The sequence below is a fragment of the Canis aureus genome, chromosome 16, assembly GCF_053574225.1.
Source record: "Canis aureus isolate CA01 chromosome 16, VMU_Caureus_v.1.0, whole genome shotgun sequence".
In the NCBI taxonomy this organism is placed as follows: domain Eukaryota; kingdom Metazoa; phylum Chordata; class Mammalia; order Carnivora; family Canidae; genus Canis; species Canis aureus.
The window spans coordinates 4,937,170-4,956,099 of NC_135626.1; the positions used below are offsets into that span (position 1 = coordinate 4,937,170).

At 48.7% G+C, this 18,930-nt stretch overlaps 1 protein-coding gene and 1 pseudogene across 12 annotated transcripts in view; one reads left to right on the plus strand and one right to left on the minus strand.

The window, feature by feature from the left end:
* RALGPS1 (Ral GEF with PH domain and SH3 binding motif 1) overlaps window positions 1–18,930 on the plus strand; it is a 295,262-nt gene that overhangs the window by 209,141 nt on the left and 67,191 nt on the right. The window lies entirely within an intron of this gene.
* LOC144285226 (proline-rich protein 3-like) lies at window positions 16,912–17,688 on the minus strand (annotated as a pseudogene).

Below are 18,930 nucleotides of genomic sequence, written 5' to 3' on the forward strand. Positions count from 1 at the left end.
TACAGAAGGGGGCTTGGAAAAGAACAGAACTCTGCCTCCCCCTCCCCCAAGCCCCTGGGGAGAGGAGGGGGAGAATAGGACAGCCATGAGCTTTGAATTCTGTTTGGATGGAGTCTTCCCATAAACAGAACCAAGTCTGAAATCTTCTAATGCAGCCGTGCTAAAAATGGAAAGTGACTGCAAAGTTACAGAATCTGGCCCAGATCTCATTGGGGACCTGCTGCCCGCAGTGGAAAAGGGAGTCAGTTCAGCATGTCAGGGAGTGTGTGTCAGAGAGAATAAGGCATTTCGTGTTTCTATCCTTGGTGGCCTCAGATTCCTCAGTAGTGATGACCTTGATCATTTAGAGGCCCTAGCTTGGGGGTCCCTGGTCTGGCCACCTGTGCTTCCCACAGGCACCCAAAGGCCCCCCTCACTGGGCAGAGGCACACCCTTAGCCACACTGGCTGTGGCCCAGAGTGGCACATCCAAGTGGACAAGGCCTGCTGGCACTGGCAGTCAGGGAAGCCCCAGGGGTGAGTGGAGGCTATTTGGTGAAGTAGGAGAATGAGAAAGAGGACAGCAGGATGAGGACAGTCTCTGGATGTCACCAAGCACTGGCCCCTTTGCAGGCCTCCTCACCACTGTGCAGCAGATGGCAGTGGGATTAAAGCCTGACCCAGACATCCAGAAGAATTTGGAGTCTGTGTCCTAGCTCGCTGCATATGAAGCATGTGCCTCTCTGAACCTCACTGTCCTCCCCATGGAACAGTGACCAAACAGTGCTCCCACGGCAGGGTAGTCATCAGGACATAGTGGGGAGGAAGCAGATGGAATGCTGAGCTCAGTTGTGGCACCCAGAAGGGTACACACCTGTAAGCCGTCACCTTTATCACCTTCATCATTTCTGTGGGAAGGTATCAGAGGTGAGATGCCTTCATCCTTGTGGTCAAGGGTCAGGGTCAGGTTGCCTTATTCTATACCCATGGTCTTCTCTAGAGCTGGCCAGATGTCAATAGTACCATTGACCTTTCACGCCATGAACCTTCTGTCCCCCTTGCCAACCTCCTAGAAGGCAAAAAGCAGGAACTTCAGAAATTGAGATCTGTAGACTCCAGATTCCACAATGTGGGGGAAACAGATGTTCACAGGAATGAGCCATGGCCTCGGAGTTTTTATCTCAGCCTTGGGAGGCAATTTGTCTTAGAACTGGCTGCTATAATAAAATGTCGTAAGTAGGTGGCTTATAAACAACAAACATTTATTTCTCAAAGCTTTGGAGGCTGGGATGTCCAAGATCAAGGCACTGGTAGATTGCCTGTCTGGTGAGGTCCAACTTCCGATTCATGGATGGCTGTCTCCTCACCATGGCCAAACATGGGGAAAAGGGTGAGAGATCTCTCTGGGGTCTCTGTCACAGAGGCACAAATCTCATTCATGAGGACTCCACCCTCATGACCTTATCACCCTCAAAGTCACTCCTCACTTCTAATAAATACCATTGCCTGGGGGTTGGATTTTTAACACATGAATTTTAGGGGGATACAAATATTCAGTTCACAGCAGGGTTGTATTTTTAACTGTACTGTAACTAGTAATAGTTGAGTTTAACAAACAGCTTCAATCACAAGCTGGATAAGCAAGGTAACTTCCTGTTTGATAAGGCTGTTCTCTCTGTCCATCCAGCGCTGACTCCCACCTGCGCCCCGACCACAGATCCAGTCACAGTACCTCATCTCCAGCCAGACTGGAGGCTCATGCTAGGCCAGTTGGAGTCTTGGCCCATTTTGTCTTGTTTTGTTTTTCTGAAGCCAGAGCAAGAGAGCTTCTCTTTTCCTTGGTCACAGAACTGTCGTATCCTGACCCCACGGCTGCCAGTGGCCCTGGCCTCTACCACATGGAGAGTCTGAGTGAATATGAGGCAGGGAGTCGAGCCCCAAGAGAAGCAGCAGTCAAGGGTGTAGAGAGCCAGCTGTGCAGGCAGCAGGCCACCGGCTCCAGGCCCCACCCGGACCCCTCTGTCCCTGGGGCTGTCCTGGCATCCCCCCAGATCTTGTGGTGCAGCCTCTCGCTTGGTTGGGAGCCATCTAGGATTCTTGCAGTCTTTCCCCCATTCAGAGCTGGTTTCTGTCACTTGGAGCCAAAAGGATTCTGATGTAAATGTCTTTCTTTTCCTTAACTTAAGAAATATGTCGGAGAGATTGTGTTGTAGCAGATACTGTGAGTTAAGCAGATGTGGCCCCGACTCTGGGGCCTCATGACCTTGTTGGGGCAGGTGTTGAATAACCAACAAGTGGAGGCTAAGGGGCTGGGCAGACAAGGCTTGGAGCCCCACCCCTCGCACGCTGGCCAGGGGACCTTGCACAAGTTGTTTGATTGCTCATCTGTAAACGGGGCCCCCCTATGTGTTCAGGGAGATACGATGTGGAACCAGCATGCAGCCCTCTGAGAACGGAAGCCACTCAGCATCCTTAAGACTAGACTCCTTCTTTTTTTTTTTTTTTTTTAAGATTTTATTTACTTATTCATGAGAGATACTCACACACACAGAGAGGCACAGACACAGGCAGAGGGAGAAGCAGGCTCCACACAGGGAGCCTGATGCGGGACTCTACCCCAGGTCTCCAGGATCATACCCCGGGCTGAAGGTGGTGCTAAACCGCTGAGCCACCCGGGCTGCCCCAAGACTTTAACTACAAAACAACAGAGTGCCACAGGGGAGGAGGACGTGGCTGGCAAGGAGGCCTCTGAGGCAGTGCTGTGTGAGGCCCGACCTGCAGGATGAGTGGGCCCAGCCCAGCCAGTGGAGACAGCTGAGCAGCACATGCGTGCTTGTATCCATAGACGTCTACTTGGTTATATACCAATCTCCAGAGTCAGCACATTCTTGAGTGTTAGAGCCCTAAGTTCCAGCCCCCTCCCCCCAGCCCTTTACTGATGAAGAATCAGCCACAGAGAAGAACAGTGATGTGTCTGTGGTTGTATTGTCTGTACCAAGGGAGCCAGGAGTCCTGAGAGGAAAGGATGGGTGCCAGTAATCATGATGCCAGAGCAAGGGGCAGAAGCAGAGCTGTGCTGGGTGCAGGGAGTAGGTGTCTGACAAACTCACAGTCTTGTATGTAGTCTCTTGTCAAAGAAGCTTCCAGAAGGAAAGAGCCCTTCATGCTCTTTCATTCTGCAGAGCCACGTGTCCCACAAGGGCCACATCACCACACACCCCTCCCTAACCATATGACTCAGGCACCCCAGTGCCTCAGTGCCCCTGTCTATAAAGTGGGCATGAATAACGTTTGCTGCCTCAGAGGTTACCTGAGGACAGCACGGAGCTCACTGAGGCAGGTAAAGCCCCAGGGCCTGACATCTATTAGATGCTCAGCCAGTGGCACTTACTAGTATTTATTATTAACACACTGGGGTCATGGGCATTGGTGGGAAGGAAGGCAGCACTTTCATTGGCTGTAGGTTTCAGCCCAGTTCTACTTGGGTGCTAAGAAATAAGGATCCCTAGTTTGGGTCTCCTAGGACCCCACAGGATCTCTGTCTCTCCCTTGAATCCGCTCCCCTCCTCAGTGGCCTGTCCTTATAAGGGATGGAAGATGATCCTTCTTGGAGAGACCTTGGGCCTACAGCCTGTTGTCTGGGCTTTCCCTGCCTTAGACGAGGGTTTGGAAGGAGGGTGGGCCACGCTGTCCTGTGTTGACATGTGACAGGTCTGGGGAGGCAAAGGTCAACAGGCCATCCCATGTCCCTGTTCCCAGGAAGCTACCAGGGGCTGTGGCAGGAAGAAATTTCCAGACCCTGCCAATCCCAGGTCACTCTGACTAGGGATGCCCAGGAAGCTGTGACTGCTAGGGCTATAGTAGACTCACCCCTCCACCCCACCCCCTCTTCTCCCTAGGAAGGGCCTGCTCAGCAGCTATACAAACACTCCTAACCCAACCTCCTATTTGCCCAGCTGTGCCAGCCACAGATGCCCACATGGACAGGAGGTAGTGGTAGAGACCTGTGGGGAGCCAGTGGCCTGAACCATCTTGAGGCCAGAGCACAGAGAATCTGTCCCAGGCCCTTGGGTCAGCAGAGTGAAGGGTGAAGGCAAAGGGGAGGATAAGTAGAGCCTGCTTCTCAGCCTCTCAGCAGGGCTCGGGGGTGGGGGGGGGGGGCGGAGTGGGGAAGGCCCAGGCTGTGGATGCAGACAGGCACAGGTCCTAAGCGTGACCCGGCTACCCAGGGCACCACTCCAGCTTCCTGTGCCTCGTCAAGTGTATGACAGCTGCAGTGAGGGTCCAGGATGGCGGTGCTTCCCCAGACTTCAGGCTTTTATGACCATTGCCACCCTTCCTTAACCTTCTTAGTTTTTCTCTTTAAATATTTTATTTGTATTATGCTATCAAGGGTTTGCTGTGCAATCTTTTATTTTTTTAAGGTTATTTGAGAGAGAGAGTGCACATGTGCGAGTGCAGGGAGAGGCAGAAGGAGAGAGAATCTTCAAGCAGACTCCCCACTGAGCATGGAGCCCCGCACGAGGCTCCATCTCACAACTGTGAGATCATGACCTGTGTCGAGACCAAGAGTCCCTGGCATCCCTGTGCAATAATTTTTCTAATACATGGTAAAAGAGGTACAAGTGTCCATCCCAAACCACCATGATCCTCTCAGTAGAGTGTGTCACACTTTGGGGAACAGAGATGAGACTTGTTGATCATTTTCTCAATGCTTGGCAGGTGATGAGCTCTTATGTTGTTATGATTATTATCATTATTGTTGCCATTGTCACGGCAGTGAGCCTGTAGCAGGAGGAGTGCTGGGAGCTTGGGCTCTCTCATTGGAGCCAGCCCCTCTTCTCCACCCCATGAGGCCCATCCTCTTCTTTTTCCTGCTTTTCCTCCCACCTTGACAATTGGCTTTGGGGGACCCCAGAGGGTGGCGAGGCAGGGGTTGGCTGACTGACAGGAATAGGTGTGTGGGCTGCTATCTGGTCCCAGACCCTAGAGCTATCCAGCACCATCGAGAAGGGCTTGGGCAGAATGTACATACACCACGCAGGCAGCAGGGTCTGTGGCAGTCTCTGCCTACCTCTGGGCTTTCACAAAAGGCTCTTGCGGGGGGAGCACCTGGGTGGCTCAGAAGTTGAGCATCTGCTTTTAGCTCAGGGCGTGATCCCGGGGTCCTGGGATCAGGCTCCCTGCGAGGAGCCTGCTTCTCCCTCTGTCTATGTCTCTGCTTCTCTCTCTCTCTCTCTCTCTCTCTCTCTCTCTCATTCTTTGCGTCTCTCATGAATAAGTAAATAAAATCTTAAAAAAAAAAAAAAAAAGGCATCTGGGGAGTCCAGGACTTATGATGATGCTTTAGTACTGACCCGTGTTGGGACCTTTCCACTTCCACTGATGGACGAACCCTCTGGGGTCTTCCACCAGCAGAACAGTCCCCAGAACCATGCAGCAACATGTGATCAACTTATATAGATGAGTATATTTATGTGAAGAACACACCTAAATTCAGAATCCCACAGGAAGTTACTTTTCTCGTGCTTTTCTGTGTTTTCTAAGATGAACATAAATTCCTTTTAATCAGAAATGTCCTTTTAGACCTTAAAAAAATAAGGTAGTGAGATAGGCCACATTAAAGATGGCCAGCTGAGCATGGGGTGAGCCAGGGGGTCCATTTTGGAGAAGATGGGGGTGAGGGTGGTGCCCTGGAGGGAAGGCAGGGTAGAGGATGGGTACAGATAGATGAGGGGGCAGAGCAGGAAGCTGAGGTCATTCGTTTAGGAGGCAAGGTGGCAGGGAGGGACAGCTGGGGGTGGGAGTGGTAGGCAGCTGTTGAGGAAAACCAGCCATAGAAGAGAATGGGAGTGGGACCAAGGAGGGGCAAGACTGTGGAACAGGCTGAGGGCCCTGCTGAGGCTCGGCAGATGCCTCCTGAGCTGAGGGTTTGCTAGCCTGCACCTGGCCAAGCAGAGGTGCCTGGAGGTTCAGGTGTGAGCGAGATGGGGGTTCAGGTGAGTGACCTACAGTAAACTCTGACAGTAAAAAGAGAAAAGAGATGAACTCAAGCTTGATTTTTGTGTCAAGCTGAAATTCCTGCTTACTCAACCTTTAGCTATTTTTTTAGTTTGAGATAAGATCCTCCAGCCTGCAGCAACACAAAACTACCTTCCTGCTAGCCATGTCACTTTCCTTGCTTTGAACCCACCCTTGGGGTTTCCAGCTCTGGCATGCTCAGTACCAGCCTGCAGTCCGCTGCCAGAGAACTACATGTGACCTCAGGCTTTTGGGTCCCAGACTTCAGATGTCATGAGCAAAGGAAACTTCAGAGAGAAAGTTTGGAGACTCTTGGGAGGCTACTGCCTTTTTTTTTTTTTTTTTTTTTTTTTTAATGACAAGTAAAGGGAATATAAACTATCATCTTTGTTTCCTAGGGGAAGGAACATCTTAACACCAACAATGTAAGAGGGTATAATCTCAGAATGAAGGATATTTTTTCCTAAGTAAGGACAATTGCCAGCCTTTTGCTAACAGTTTTTTTTAAGTTTTTTAAAAATATATTCTGTATTTTAAGTGTTTTGAATATAGGAAATTACAACATAAAATTTTATTGCGTGTTTTTGCCTTATATGTAAATGCATCTTTGGTATGAATTTGTCACTTTGGAGTATGTATTCAATAGCCCATTCCAACACTTAATATTTTTACAGTTGTTTGTGAAAATCCAGCCTCACATAGGTCTGTTGATTTGCAACACTGTAAATGCTAGCTGTTCAGTTTAGAACACTCTGGGAGAACACAGGCCTCACACCTTTTCTCAAACTGCCTTCTGCCCAGGTGCTGGGAAGTGAGTCACAGGAGCAGGCCCGGTTTCGGACTAGCAAAGGCTGCAGGCTCTCCTGCCCAGTGGCTATAAATGCCTAAGGCTGAGCGCTGGAAGCCTGCCTGCTCACCTCACAGGGGGCAGGGATGCACCTGAGGTTCCTGGGGACCTGTGAGTCCACTGTCCTCACACCCAGCCCACATGCATGTTAAGGGAAGCCCTGGCCTCAGACCCCAAGAGGAGAAATAGAGCATCCTATCAGTGGCACATTCACTGCTGAATATCACCCTACACTGGAGTGGTGTGTGAGACGTACCACACCACGGAGGGCCTGGAATGCCAGGCTGAGTGGTCGCCCCTAACTGTGTGGGTATAAGGCAGTGGGGCAGCTGCTCCGGAGGTCATGGGAGAGGCGGGCGTGTCCAGAGGGAAGCAGGAGCCAGGCAGCACCAGGAGCACCAGGGAACCATCCTGGTGGGTCAGACAAGGTCAGAGGCCCATGGGACCCTCTCCAAGGGCAGGGCTACTGGCATTTCATGTGCTGCACATGATGGTTAGCAGATTAAGTAACAGGGAAGAGGAGGGTCATGAGGTTTCCTGGTATTTGGGGAGGAAACTGCTCTTCTTTGGAAGCGTGCTGCATCTTTATATTTATGTATGTGACTGAAATATATTTGCTGCTACTTTGGTGAGAATCAAACTTAAGTTTGATAGTAAATATCAATGATTAGAAGAAAGTTTTATCTCACCTAACGACTAATACATTCCTTTGCACAGTGGGCAAACCGTGTAACAGTGCCGTGAAGGTTCTTTTTCTTTTTTTAAGCATTTAAAATCCTGTCACTCCGGCACTTAATATCTCCTATATTTTTGTCATGCCGTTCATTTTAGTTTTCTTAGCTATGTCTCTATGGTCTGACAGTAGAGTGTTTCCAATTTTTGTGTCTCGTTCGTGTTTAACCACTAGATTTCCCATGAATACCTTTGTGTGTACAAAGTCTTTCTCTCCTTTTAGTTATTTTCTTAGAATAAGTTCCTAAGAGTGGGATTACTGAGTCAAAGGGCACCAGTATTTTTCTGGCTTTGAAATCCCTGATGCTTTCCAAAAACGGTTGTATGAACTCTCCCTGCTGCCAGCAGCATGTGGGCCTTCCCGTCTCAGAGTAGCCTTGCTGGCTTTCGGCATTGGTCTCATTTTCGACTTATTGATGTAATGCATTCTAAATGGTGGCTTTTTAAATGAATTTTACGTGTCTCTATCCACTCCGTTTCTGTGCTGAGAGCCCCTCATACTTTCTCTCCATGTCCCCATGCTGGCCATGACTTGACTGCTGTCCACCCGAATGAATGAATGATTGTTGGGGTCGGCTTTTTCCTTGTTTGTGTGGGAACTGCCTCAATAGATTTTCAGGGAAAGACAGTGGAAGGATGTTTAAACTATAAATAGATGTGGTGACACTTCTTATTTGGTCAAGGTGGTCCTAGTAGTGAATGCAGACTCTGTGCTTCTGGGAGTATGTTTATGTCTCATTTGAATTCTAGAAGACATCAGAGTTAAAACGTTAGTGCACGATGTATAATTTAGGTCAGAGATGAAAGAGTCTCCATCAAAAAAAAAAAAAAAAAAAAAAAACAACCCCTTCTTTCTGGGCATCCCATAATTACCAAGGCAGAGAGGTCTCCAAGCAGGGGGCAGGACTCCCTGTCGGAGAATGTCTGAGTGGAATCCTGAAAGCCAGGCCCTTTGTTCTTGCCTTGCCCTCCCTCCTGGAGAGTTGGCCTCAAGAGAGTAGAAGGGTGGGACAGCCTCGGACTAGCCCCAGACCCCTTCAAGGGCCTCTACTCTGAAGTTGTCCTTTTTGGTGGCTGCAGCCCTGGGCCCTCCACCTCATTCTTTCCAGGCCAGCTCCACCTGTCCTTAGTAGCCCACATTCCCATGATGATGTAGACAGAGAGCTTACCCTGATGACTGACCCTGAGCCATGGCCAGCCCCCTCCAACACTGCTTACGACCCATTAGGTAACTGTAGCATCTAACTCGGCCTTAGTTCCTAGGACCCTGCCCCACAGTGGCCCAGTGCTGTGGACAGCGAATGCAGGAATTCATGGACTCTCAGTTTCCTAGAGTGTGGACACCTATTACTTCTGGTCCTTATGATTTTAGATGGCATCTAGAGAAGAACCTCTCTTACTTTAATAACTAAATATTTCTGCTAATGTTATTAGCACGTTAAATCCATAATTTCATTTTTAAAAATTAAGTTAAAAAAAAAAGTGACCCAGCAATTCTACTGCTGGGTATAGACCCCAAAGGATTGAAAACAGGTGTACACACAAGGACTTGTACATGAATGTTCATAGTGGTACTACTGAGATAGCAAAAGGATGGAAATGACCCGAATATGCACCAGCTGATGAATAGATAAAGCAAAAAAGTGATTTACACATAAGATAGGCTATTATTAATCTATAACAAGGAATGAAGTGCTGACACATGCTGCAACATGGATGACCCTTGGATGCACTATGCTACTTGCAAGAAGTCAGTCATAAAAGGCCACAGATTATATGAAATATCTTGAGTCAGTAAATCCATAGAGACAGAAATTAGGTTAGTGATTGCTGACGCTGGAAGGAGGGGGAAACGGAGTATGTGGGCACAGGTTTGCCTTTTGGGTTGGTGAAAAGATAGCAGTAATGGTTGCACATGATCATGAATGTACTAAATGTCATTAATGGTAAATTTTCTGTTACATAAAAATATGTAGGTGCTATGTTGGCAAATGTTTTGAAGGTGATATATGAATGAGTGAAGTTACAATAACAATAAGTAAAGCAAGCTAAGAAATAGAGCTATGGTTATGTCAATTATATCCCAGTTTAAAAAGGAAGGGAGAGAGAGAGAGAGAGAGAGAGAGAGAGAGAGAATGAGCGAGGAAGTGAGCTGTGGGGCTCCACACTCCAGGGAGGTCCTGTTTCATTCCTAAAATCTGCTTTGCTGGAGGGCGGACCAGTGTGAACTTCAGTTGTCTACATAAGGACAGCCACTTTGTCTGCTGGATCTCAAGGCAGCCTTGCAGAAAGTACTCTTCTCTGTCCATTTTACGGTAGGGTAGCCAGAGCCACAGAACTGGTCAGTGGCAGAGCCAGGCTGGCTGGGCTGCCGGTAGTGGTGGTGGCTCCTGGGGGGCCAGTAAGCTGTTGCTGTCAGGCTGACTTCCGGTCCTGCCTTTGCTCTGAGGTACTGCTATTGGACTGGAGGAGGAGCCCTGAGGATGTGGGACCCTCTGTACAAGATTTGGAACTGCCAATGCTATTATGCAAAACCAGCCCTATTTAAATGAGATCTGGGGTCCGACTCTGCCTCTCACCGTGTTTACAACCTCAAGCAGGTTGCCTAACCTCTCTGACCCTCAGTTTCTCCTTTAGAATACATATGTAATGGCATTTACTCACGGGGAGGAGTGTACTTCTCCTATGTTGCTATCATCACAGTTTTAGTTTAATTATATAATTATTTGCACAGCTACTTGCTCACTATCTGACCCCTCCTCTAGGCAGTGAGCCACACAGAAGCAGAGGCTGTATTGGTTGTGTTCCTTGAAGTATCCCTAGCATCTAGTATCTCGATAAATAACTTGCTGAATAAAATAATAAATTAATGCCTGAAAAGCCCTTAGCACAACATTTGGCACATGGTAAATGCTAATAGATGTTAGCTGTGTCATTAGTGTAACAATTATCATTGTTATTGTTCCAGATAATGTGTTAAAGGCTTTCACACAATAGCTCTGATCCTCAGAACAGCCTTGCAAGGTTGGAATTATGTCCCTCTTGCAAAAATGGAAATTGAGGCTCAGATAAATTAAGTAATTTGCCCAAGTCCCATAGAATTGCTGACAGCAAAGCTCATAACCTGCCACTGCCCTAAACTCCTCATCAGTAGCTATAAAACCCCAAGTCCCTTCATACAACTGGGGACAGTGCATGTGGTATTAAAAGTATACCTCTTTGAGCACACATATGGTAGAAATAAAGGGCATTTTGTGGGAGGCAGTACAGTACTCACAGGCTTGGTGTATAAAAAGTTATGGTTGCCCCAAAGATAAGCAGCCTTCTGAGGCTACCGCCCTCTAGGTACAGCTATGACTCCCCAGCTGAGAACCACCCAACTGGGGCTCTCCATGCCCACCCAAGTAGTAAAGGAGTAGAGAGAGAGAGGACATGGAAGAGAGGGAGGCACGGCAGCTGTTCAGTGCCTGATCGTCAGGCCCATGAGGGCAGGCGGGGAGCATGTCTGGTTCTTCTCACTGCTGTACTTTCAGACTTCAGCACCTATTCACTAAATGAACAACTGCATGACTGACTGAATGAATGACTGACCAAATGAACAAACCTGCTGTCTTCTTGGCATTGTGCTGGCTTGCTTATAATACCTCATTTAGTGCTCAGATTGAACGTATGAGGTGGGGACAAATGAGATGAAGCCTCAGGGGTGAGACTGCTTCCCCAGGGTCACCTGGTGGAGTGGGTGTTCACACTGGGGCTCCCAGCACTCTGTGCTGCTCTGAAGGGTTGAGAGACTTCCTCTGGCTACTGGAATTCCCCTTCCCCCTTAGCTCTGACTGTAGTAAAGCCAGGGAACAGGCAGGAGAAGTGAATGAGTGGCTCTTGAGGCATTCCTATCCTTGTTCAACCCCTGCTGTGGGTGTAACCGGATATGGAGGGCTGGAAGAGGGAGGGGCTAGTGGGGTGGAGTGGGTGGTGCCACCTGGGTCCTCATTTCTCAGAGGACTGGGCCTGCCATGAGACAGTTTTCTCTACTAATGCCATTACCATCGCCCTGACCTTTACTGAACAGTGACCTTATGCAGAGTGCTGTGCACCCTTCCACTCCTTCCATCTGGCCTCCACATGAGGGAGGCATGCCACTACCTGCCCCCTGCTGCATGGCTGAAACATGAGGAGCCTTCTGAGACCACTGGGAGTAAATCGGTGGCAGAGCTGGCCATCCCCTGAGACTGCCTGGCTCCAGAGCTCCCACACTAAATGGCAGCAATGGGACTGGCTTCCCAGGCTGGCCTCCAGAGGACTGCTTAATCCCCTGAGCAGCTGCTGCTCTCCTGCCAGGCCTAGCCTGTCCACTGGTTGACACTGGTATCTTATTGACGTCTTCAAGGGTCAGCGCTGAGAAATCTCAGGGACTGTGTCCTAAGGCTCCTGGCAGGGGAGATGCCAACACCTGGAGTGGGCACCTCTTGCTGAAGAAGTGTTGGCTTTGGGGTTCTCAGTCCAGCGCCATGGCTGAGCTGGGGCCCATGAGCCAGTAAGAGTGAGGTGTGGTGGGCCATAAATCAGATTTCCTGCCTGAGATCTTGGTAATCCACTTGGAACTATGTCCTGTTCTGGCCTAGAAATGTTTCCACTCCTCAGAAGGACATCTGTCCCCTCTGAGGTCAGGGTCTGTGACTCAGACTTCCAGGCAAGGACCTCAGGACTCAGCTCCTGGCATGAAACAAAACCGAGAGACTAAAAGGCAGTCCCCACAATCCTTACGTTGAACAGAGCACAGACTAGGGCCAGCCAGACTTGGATTTAAATCTTGGCTTCTCCATCTACTCACCAAGAGACCTTTGGAAAGTCACCCTACCTTTCTGAGTTTCAGTGTCCCCATCTGGATGACGGGGGTAGTGAAGCTTTCCTTGGAGCCCTGTTGGTTGGTGAGCTGAGGGGAGCATCTAAGGCCCAGAGCACCAGGCCTGGCTCAGGCCTAGCCTGCAAATGGCAGCGCCCCCACCCCAGCTCTGCAGGCTTTGCGTAATCCTGGGCTGTCCTATGGGACCAGGATGAGGAAGGGCAAGGCCACATCTCGGGTCAGAGCCCTGAGGTGCAAATCTCAGCTCTGCCACACACTCACTATTTGGATTTGGACAAACAGCTTAGCCTCTTTGAGCCTCACTTCCTCTTCTGTAAAATGAGGACCCCAAGAGATTATGCAGATGCAGCTCTAAGCCCAGAGCCTGGCACACAGTAGGAACTCAATGACCATGGTTGTCCTACCAAGCACTGGCTTGCCTGAGGCTCCTGCCCTCCTGCCGCCTGCTCTGAGGCAACTATCTTGTCTTGTAGGAGCCTATTTGAGCCCCTCCTCCCCAGGGTCCGATATATGGACTCTGGGTCACCAGAGCGCTTTGCTGAAAGCAAGATCCAGAACAGATCACTGGCAGGAAACTGATCAGAGGGGAGGATCAGCTCTTCACCCAGAGCAGTGCCCACTGCAGCCCAGGAAATAGGACATTTGCCGAGTCATTTTCCTTCACCATTGCCCTGAGGTGATGCTCTTCCTCTTTAGCTGACATGAGGTTTTTCAGTCTCCAAATAGACCTTCTTATTGAGGGGTACCTCAACCTCCCAACCCACTCATACCATTATTGGTTCCACTCAGGGCAGCCCGCCATCCATGGCCAAATGCAAGTTCCTACTTTCCGGGTACTCGTTGCCCAGGGAGTTGGCAGGAAGCACCCTTCCCTGTACCCAACACTAGACAGTAATGCCCCTGCCCATACAGCCGATTACCATACCTTCTCCACCGGGCCCACAGAGAGGCATTCATCCTCAGAGCTCACCTGCAGCATCCAGGGCTGAGCTGTCCCTTGGGGCGGCGTCTGCAGGAGACATTTCTGGGCTTCACATGCTGCTGATGAGGAAGTGTGGCTAGAGCACGTGTATTCTGTTCACAGTGCATCCAGAAGTTGATGTCTGCTGCTGCCCTCAGTCTGCAGTGGTGAAATGTACTCATACACTTGTGGGGGAAAATGTGCATTGACCAAGTTTTACGGCATTCAAAATCCTATGTCGTCTCTTTGGGTCTTTATACTTAAGTACCATAATTACTAGGGGAAAATATTTTTCTTCTTAAAAATCAAATCAAATCAATTGACAAATCACCAGTCGTCCACTCACATTTCAAGAATAAATAGGGATCCTTGGGTGGCGCAGTGGTTTAGCGCCTGCCTTTGGCCCAGGGCGCGATCCTGGAGACCCGGGATCGAATCCCACGTCGGGCTCCCGGTGCATGGAGCCTGCTTCTCCCTCTGCCTATGTCTCTGCCTCTCTCTCTCTCTCTCTCTGTGTGCGACTATCATAAATAAATAAAAAAAAAATTAAAAAAAAAAAAAAAGAATAAATAGTCCTTCTGCCTTCAAGAAGCACCCTCTCCCATAGGGAACTGGGCAGGCAAGCAGGTAACACATCCATCATTAGAGTCATCTGGGGAAGCATTAGGTTCCACTGGAGCAGGGCAAAAGGGGCCCCTACAACTCACCGGGTGGGTCAGGGTCACTCTTCTGGGTTTGTTGTTGTTGTCGCTGCTTTTGATTTTTGCCTGGATCTTTGCAAGGTTTTTTTTGTTTTTGTTTTAATTTACGAATTCATCTCAAATACACCTAGAATTAGGTCTCCTCCCTGGGCCCTGGCACACACTCCTTAGGACGACCCCTGCCCCAGATTGGCTGTCTGTTCTCAGATCCCCCACATGCCCTTATATTTCTTCTTCCCTTGTCCTTTTCCTTGGCATTCGACCTTGCCAAATCGGCCCTCCACATCAGTGATGCAAGTTCCCCTAGTGTCCATTTTGGTCCTTTCTGTCTCTGGTATTATTTTTTTATTATTATTCTGTTGTGTTTCTTAGTTTCCTTTTCTTCTTTTCTCATCTCAGGCTTCTCTCTCTCTAGCTCATTCTCATGTCATTTTCATCTCTGACAGTTCTCTCCCATCATCAAGCCTTGTCTTCTTGTACCATATTGAAAGATAAAGTGTTTTCACCCTTCTTTTGGATACTGGAATAGAACATTTGAGGACATGTATTTTCATGGCTCAGCCCCTTCGTCATGCATTTCAGACTCTAGTTTGGCATTTTTTTTCCATGTGCTCCCATGTTGGATTTCTTTCCCTCTGACTATGAAATCTGTTCTTCAGGGTTTATTGACAGACATATGGGGTTCCCCCTGGACACACTCCAGCTCTTTTCTGAGAGGTAGTGATCTGTAAGTGGAGGTGAGTAGATGGAGGGCAAAGACCCAGCCAGCACATTCCAGAGCCCCCCAGATCAACTCCTGCTGGGCAGCATACTGGTCATTGGCCTAGGTTTTCTAGTTTTTAGAACCCTTGGTCTTTGAGTCTGGGGGGTAGGTCCTGAGAGTACAAATTGACCAGGTCTGCATTTCTGCCCTCTTCATCTGCTTACAGAATGTTTAGTTTCTTCCTGGATGCTTGCTATCAATAAAACTATCCATCAGCCTTGGTGAGGTGATTTTCATCTTTTTTCTCTTTCTCCTTTTCTTATTTTAACATCTTATTTTTAAGTCTTCTCTACACTCATCATGGGGCTCAGACTCATGACTCTTGACCCCGAGATCAAGAGTCAAACACTCCACCAATTGAGCCAGCCAGGCACTGCCCCACTCCAATCTTTTTTCTTTTCTTTCTTTTTTCTTTTATGGTTTCCACTGCATTTATTACTAATATAAAAAATGTTACAAAGAAAAAAATTCATTCTCAGTTCTCCAGCAGCTCTCATCCTTCCCTCTTGCCCACACAACTCCTGACCCATTTCTTCAGGGCCAGTGCAAAACCGAACCTGTTCACTGCCGTTTTCACAAAAAACAACCAGTGCTAGGAATGTAGGGAAGAAGGTTAGATGAGGGTGACAGTACCATCCAGGTTCCACCCAAGGGTAGGCCAGGTGGAGATTCACAGAATTCAAACGAAATTATTCACAGATAAGAGACGAAAGGGCTGGTGGCCTCACAATGATGTACTCTAAAGTGGGCTGGAGAGGAGATAGGATAGCCTGTAAGAGGCTTTAGAGGACATCTCATGGGCTTGTGCCAAACCCCAAAAAACTGACAACAGGAGAATGGGGAGACCAGGGAGGCAGTCTTGCGGAAAGTTTCACAATTCTTCCATGTTGGGAGGTGTGGAAAGTCTAGAGGGCATCAAGAGCCTTACTCATTTTTTTAAAAGATTTTTATTTATTTATTCATAGAGATGCAGAGAGAGAGAGAGAGAGAGGCAGAGACACAGGCAGAGGGAGAAGCAGGCTCCATGCAGAGAGCCTGACGTGGGACTCAATCCAGGGTCTCCAGGATCATGCCCTGGGCTGCAGGCGGCGCTAAACCACTGCACCACCGGGGCTGCCCGCCTCACTCATTTTGGCAGGAAAACTTACTCTAGTGTTGGGAAGTCACAATGATGCCACAGACACTGAGAAAGGCTACGTATGAGGGAATACACAGTTTCACAAAGCACAATGATCACAGACCAGAGCGGTGGGGATCATGCTACTGACGCAGGATCTACAAAATCCAAAAGCAGAGAGAGTGGCCTTTCAGGGAGTAACTCTGCACCAGTCATCCGTACTTGACCTCAGGTCAACCTGGTGAGTTTCACAGAGCAACTGGCAACTTTGGGGGTAGGGTTCGTCATATAAAAAGACTTAAGCAGGGGCAGCCCCAGTGGCGCAGTAGTTTAGCGCCGCCTGCAGCCTAGGGCGGGATCCTGGAGACCTTGGATCGAGTCCCATGTCAGACTCCCTTCATGGAGCCTGCTTCTCCCTCTGCCTGTGTCTCTGCCTCTCTCTCTCTGTGTCTAAATAAATAAATAAATAAATAAATAAATAAATAAATAAATAAATAATCTTAAAAAAAAAAAAGACTTAAGCAGCTAGAAGAAGGTAATGGTAGGAAACTGCTCCAGGGCTCTTAGGAATCGAGGGCAGTAGCGAGGGCTGGGTGGACTGGTGCACAAGAAACAGCACCAAAGAGGTTTCCTGTTCAGCAGTCAGTTGGCTAAGGGGAAGAGGATCCAGGAAGCAGTTGAAGAGAGCAAAGGCGGGGTCCTGAAGGCAAGTCTCTGGAGGCTGGATCAGAAGAAAGCCCACACACTGGGCACCAGTGATGAAATACAACTCTGGACCCCAAATGGGGGAGGTGGCAGTTGGGGGTGGGTGTCACTGTCTGAGGATGGTGGGTGGAACAGCCTCATAGTAGCCGTCACAGGGCCACAGGGAACTATATGGCCACTAGGTCAGAGGGCTCCTTCCAGCCTGGATAGGAAGGCACAGTCTTACAGAGGAGGTCCATTGATGCCTGGGTGGTAGAAGGCACAGAGGTCCTCATATCAACAGTGGCCCAAAATGGCAAAGTGTTGGCAGACAGGGCAGTTGGATTTGTCTTCCATAACTTGGGGGCCATCCTTGGGCGGGTATTTTTGATAAGAGACTAACTTTTGAGCCTTCGGGAATTTCTCTGCTCTTTGTGAAAGCCTCCTCTGGATGGACACCCATGGCCTGGTCCAGAAAGGGAGATTCAGTATTGGCCCCCCACCAGCCATGACCATATGGGCCACACCTGGGGCCCAGGCCTCCCCGAATTGGGCCTCTGCCCCTGGGAGGAGGTAGGAGGCTCAGCAGTGGTGGAATCATTGGTCCCCTTGATCCTGGAGGACCTCTGTGAAGAGAGTCTGCATTCTTTTCTGTCTGGCTCCTTTTGCTCAACACCGTGTTTGTGAGATTCATCCAGGTTGCCTGTAGCAGGAGTTCGTTCATTTTCATTGCAGTGTAGTATCCCATTGCATGCACACACAACTTATTTATTCATTCTACTGATGGTGGACATGTGGGTGGATTCCAGTTTGGGGCTGACTTGGGGTCACCAGGCTTTCCATTGGCCATGGGGGGAGGGCCCAGAAGGCTGGGTGGTCCGATGGGACTCCGATCCTCCTCGTCTCCAGTCTCCTCCCGCTCTGGCAGCGGGGGCTGTTGTAGTGGCGGCGGCTGCTGATGATTCTCCTTCTTTCGTTTGGGCATCGTGGTTGCAGCAATGGCTGCAGCGGGATTTGGAGGACAGTCCTGATCTTTTTTCTTTTTTTTTTTAATTTATTTTTTATTGGTGTTCAATTTACTAACATACAGAATAACCCCCAGTGCCTGTCACCCATTCACTCCCACCCCCCGCCCTCCTCCCCTTCCACCACCCCTAGTTCGTTTCCCAGAGTTAGCAGTCTTTACGTTCTGTCTCCCTTTCTGATATTTCCCACACATTTCTTCCCCCTTCCCTTATATTCCCTTTCACTATTATTTATATTCCCCAAATGAATGAGAACACATAATGTTTGTCCTTCTCCAACTGGCTTACTTCACTCAGCATGATACCCTCCAGTTCCATCCACGTTGAAGCAAATGGTGGGTATTTGTCATTTCTAATAGCTGAGTAATATTCCATTGTATACATAAACCACATCTTCTTTATCCATTCATCTTTCATTGGACACCGAGGCTCCTTCCACAGTTTGGCTGTCGTGGCCATTGCTGCTATAAACATCGGGGTGCAGGTGTCCCGGCGTTTCATTGCATTTGTATCTTTGGGGTAAATCCCCAACAGTGCAATTGCTGGTCTATTTTTAACTGTTTGAGGAACCTCCACACAGTTTTCCAGAGTGGCTGCACCAGTTCACATTCCCACCAACAGTGTATGAGGGTTCCGTTTTCTCCACATCCTCTCCAACATTTGTTGTTTCCTGCCTTGTTAATTTTCCCCATTCTCACTGGTGTGAGGTGGTATCTCATTGTGGTTTTGATTTGTATTTCCCTGATGGCAAGTGATGCAGAGCATTTTCTCATGTGCATGTTGGCCATGTCTATGTCTTCCTCTGTGAGATTTCTGTTCATGTCTTTTGCCCATTTCATGATTGGATTGTTTGTTTCTTTGGTGTTGAGTTTGATAAGTTCTTTATAGATCTTGGAAACTAGCCCTTTATCTGATATGTCATTTGCAAATATCTTCTCCCATTCTGTAGGTTGTCTTTGAGTTTTGTTGACTGTATCCTTTGCTGTGCAAAAGCTTCTTATCTTGATGAAGTCCCAATAGTTCATTTTTGCTTTTGTTTCTTTTGCCTTCGTGGATGTATCTTGCAAGAAGTTACTATGGCCGAGTTCAAAAAGGGTGTTGCCTGTGTTCTTCTCTAGGATTTTGATGGAATCTTGTCTCACATTTAGATCTTTCATCCATTTTGAGTTTATCTTTGTGTATGGTGAAAGAGAGTGGTCTAGTTTCATTCTTCTGCATGTGGATGTCCAATTTTCCC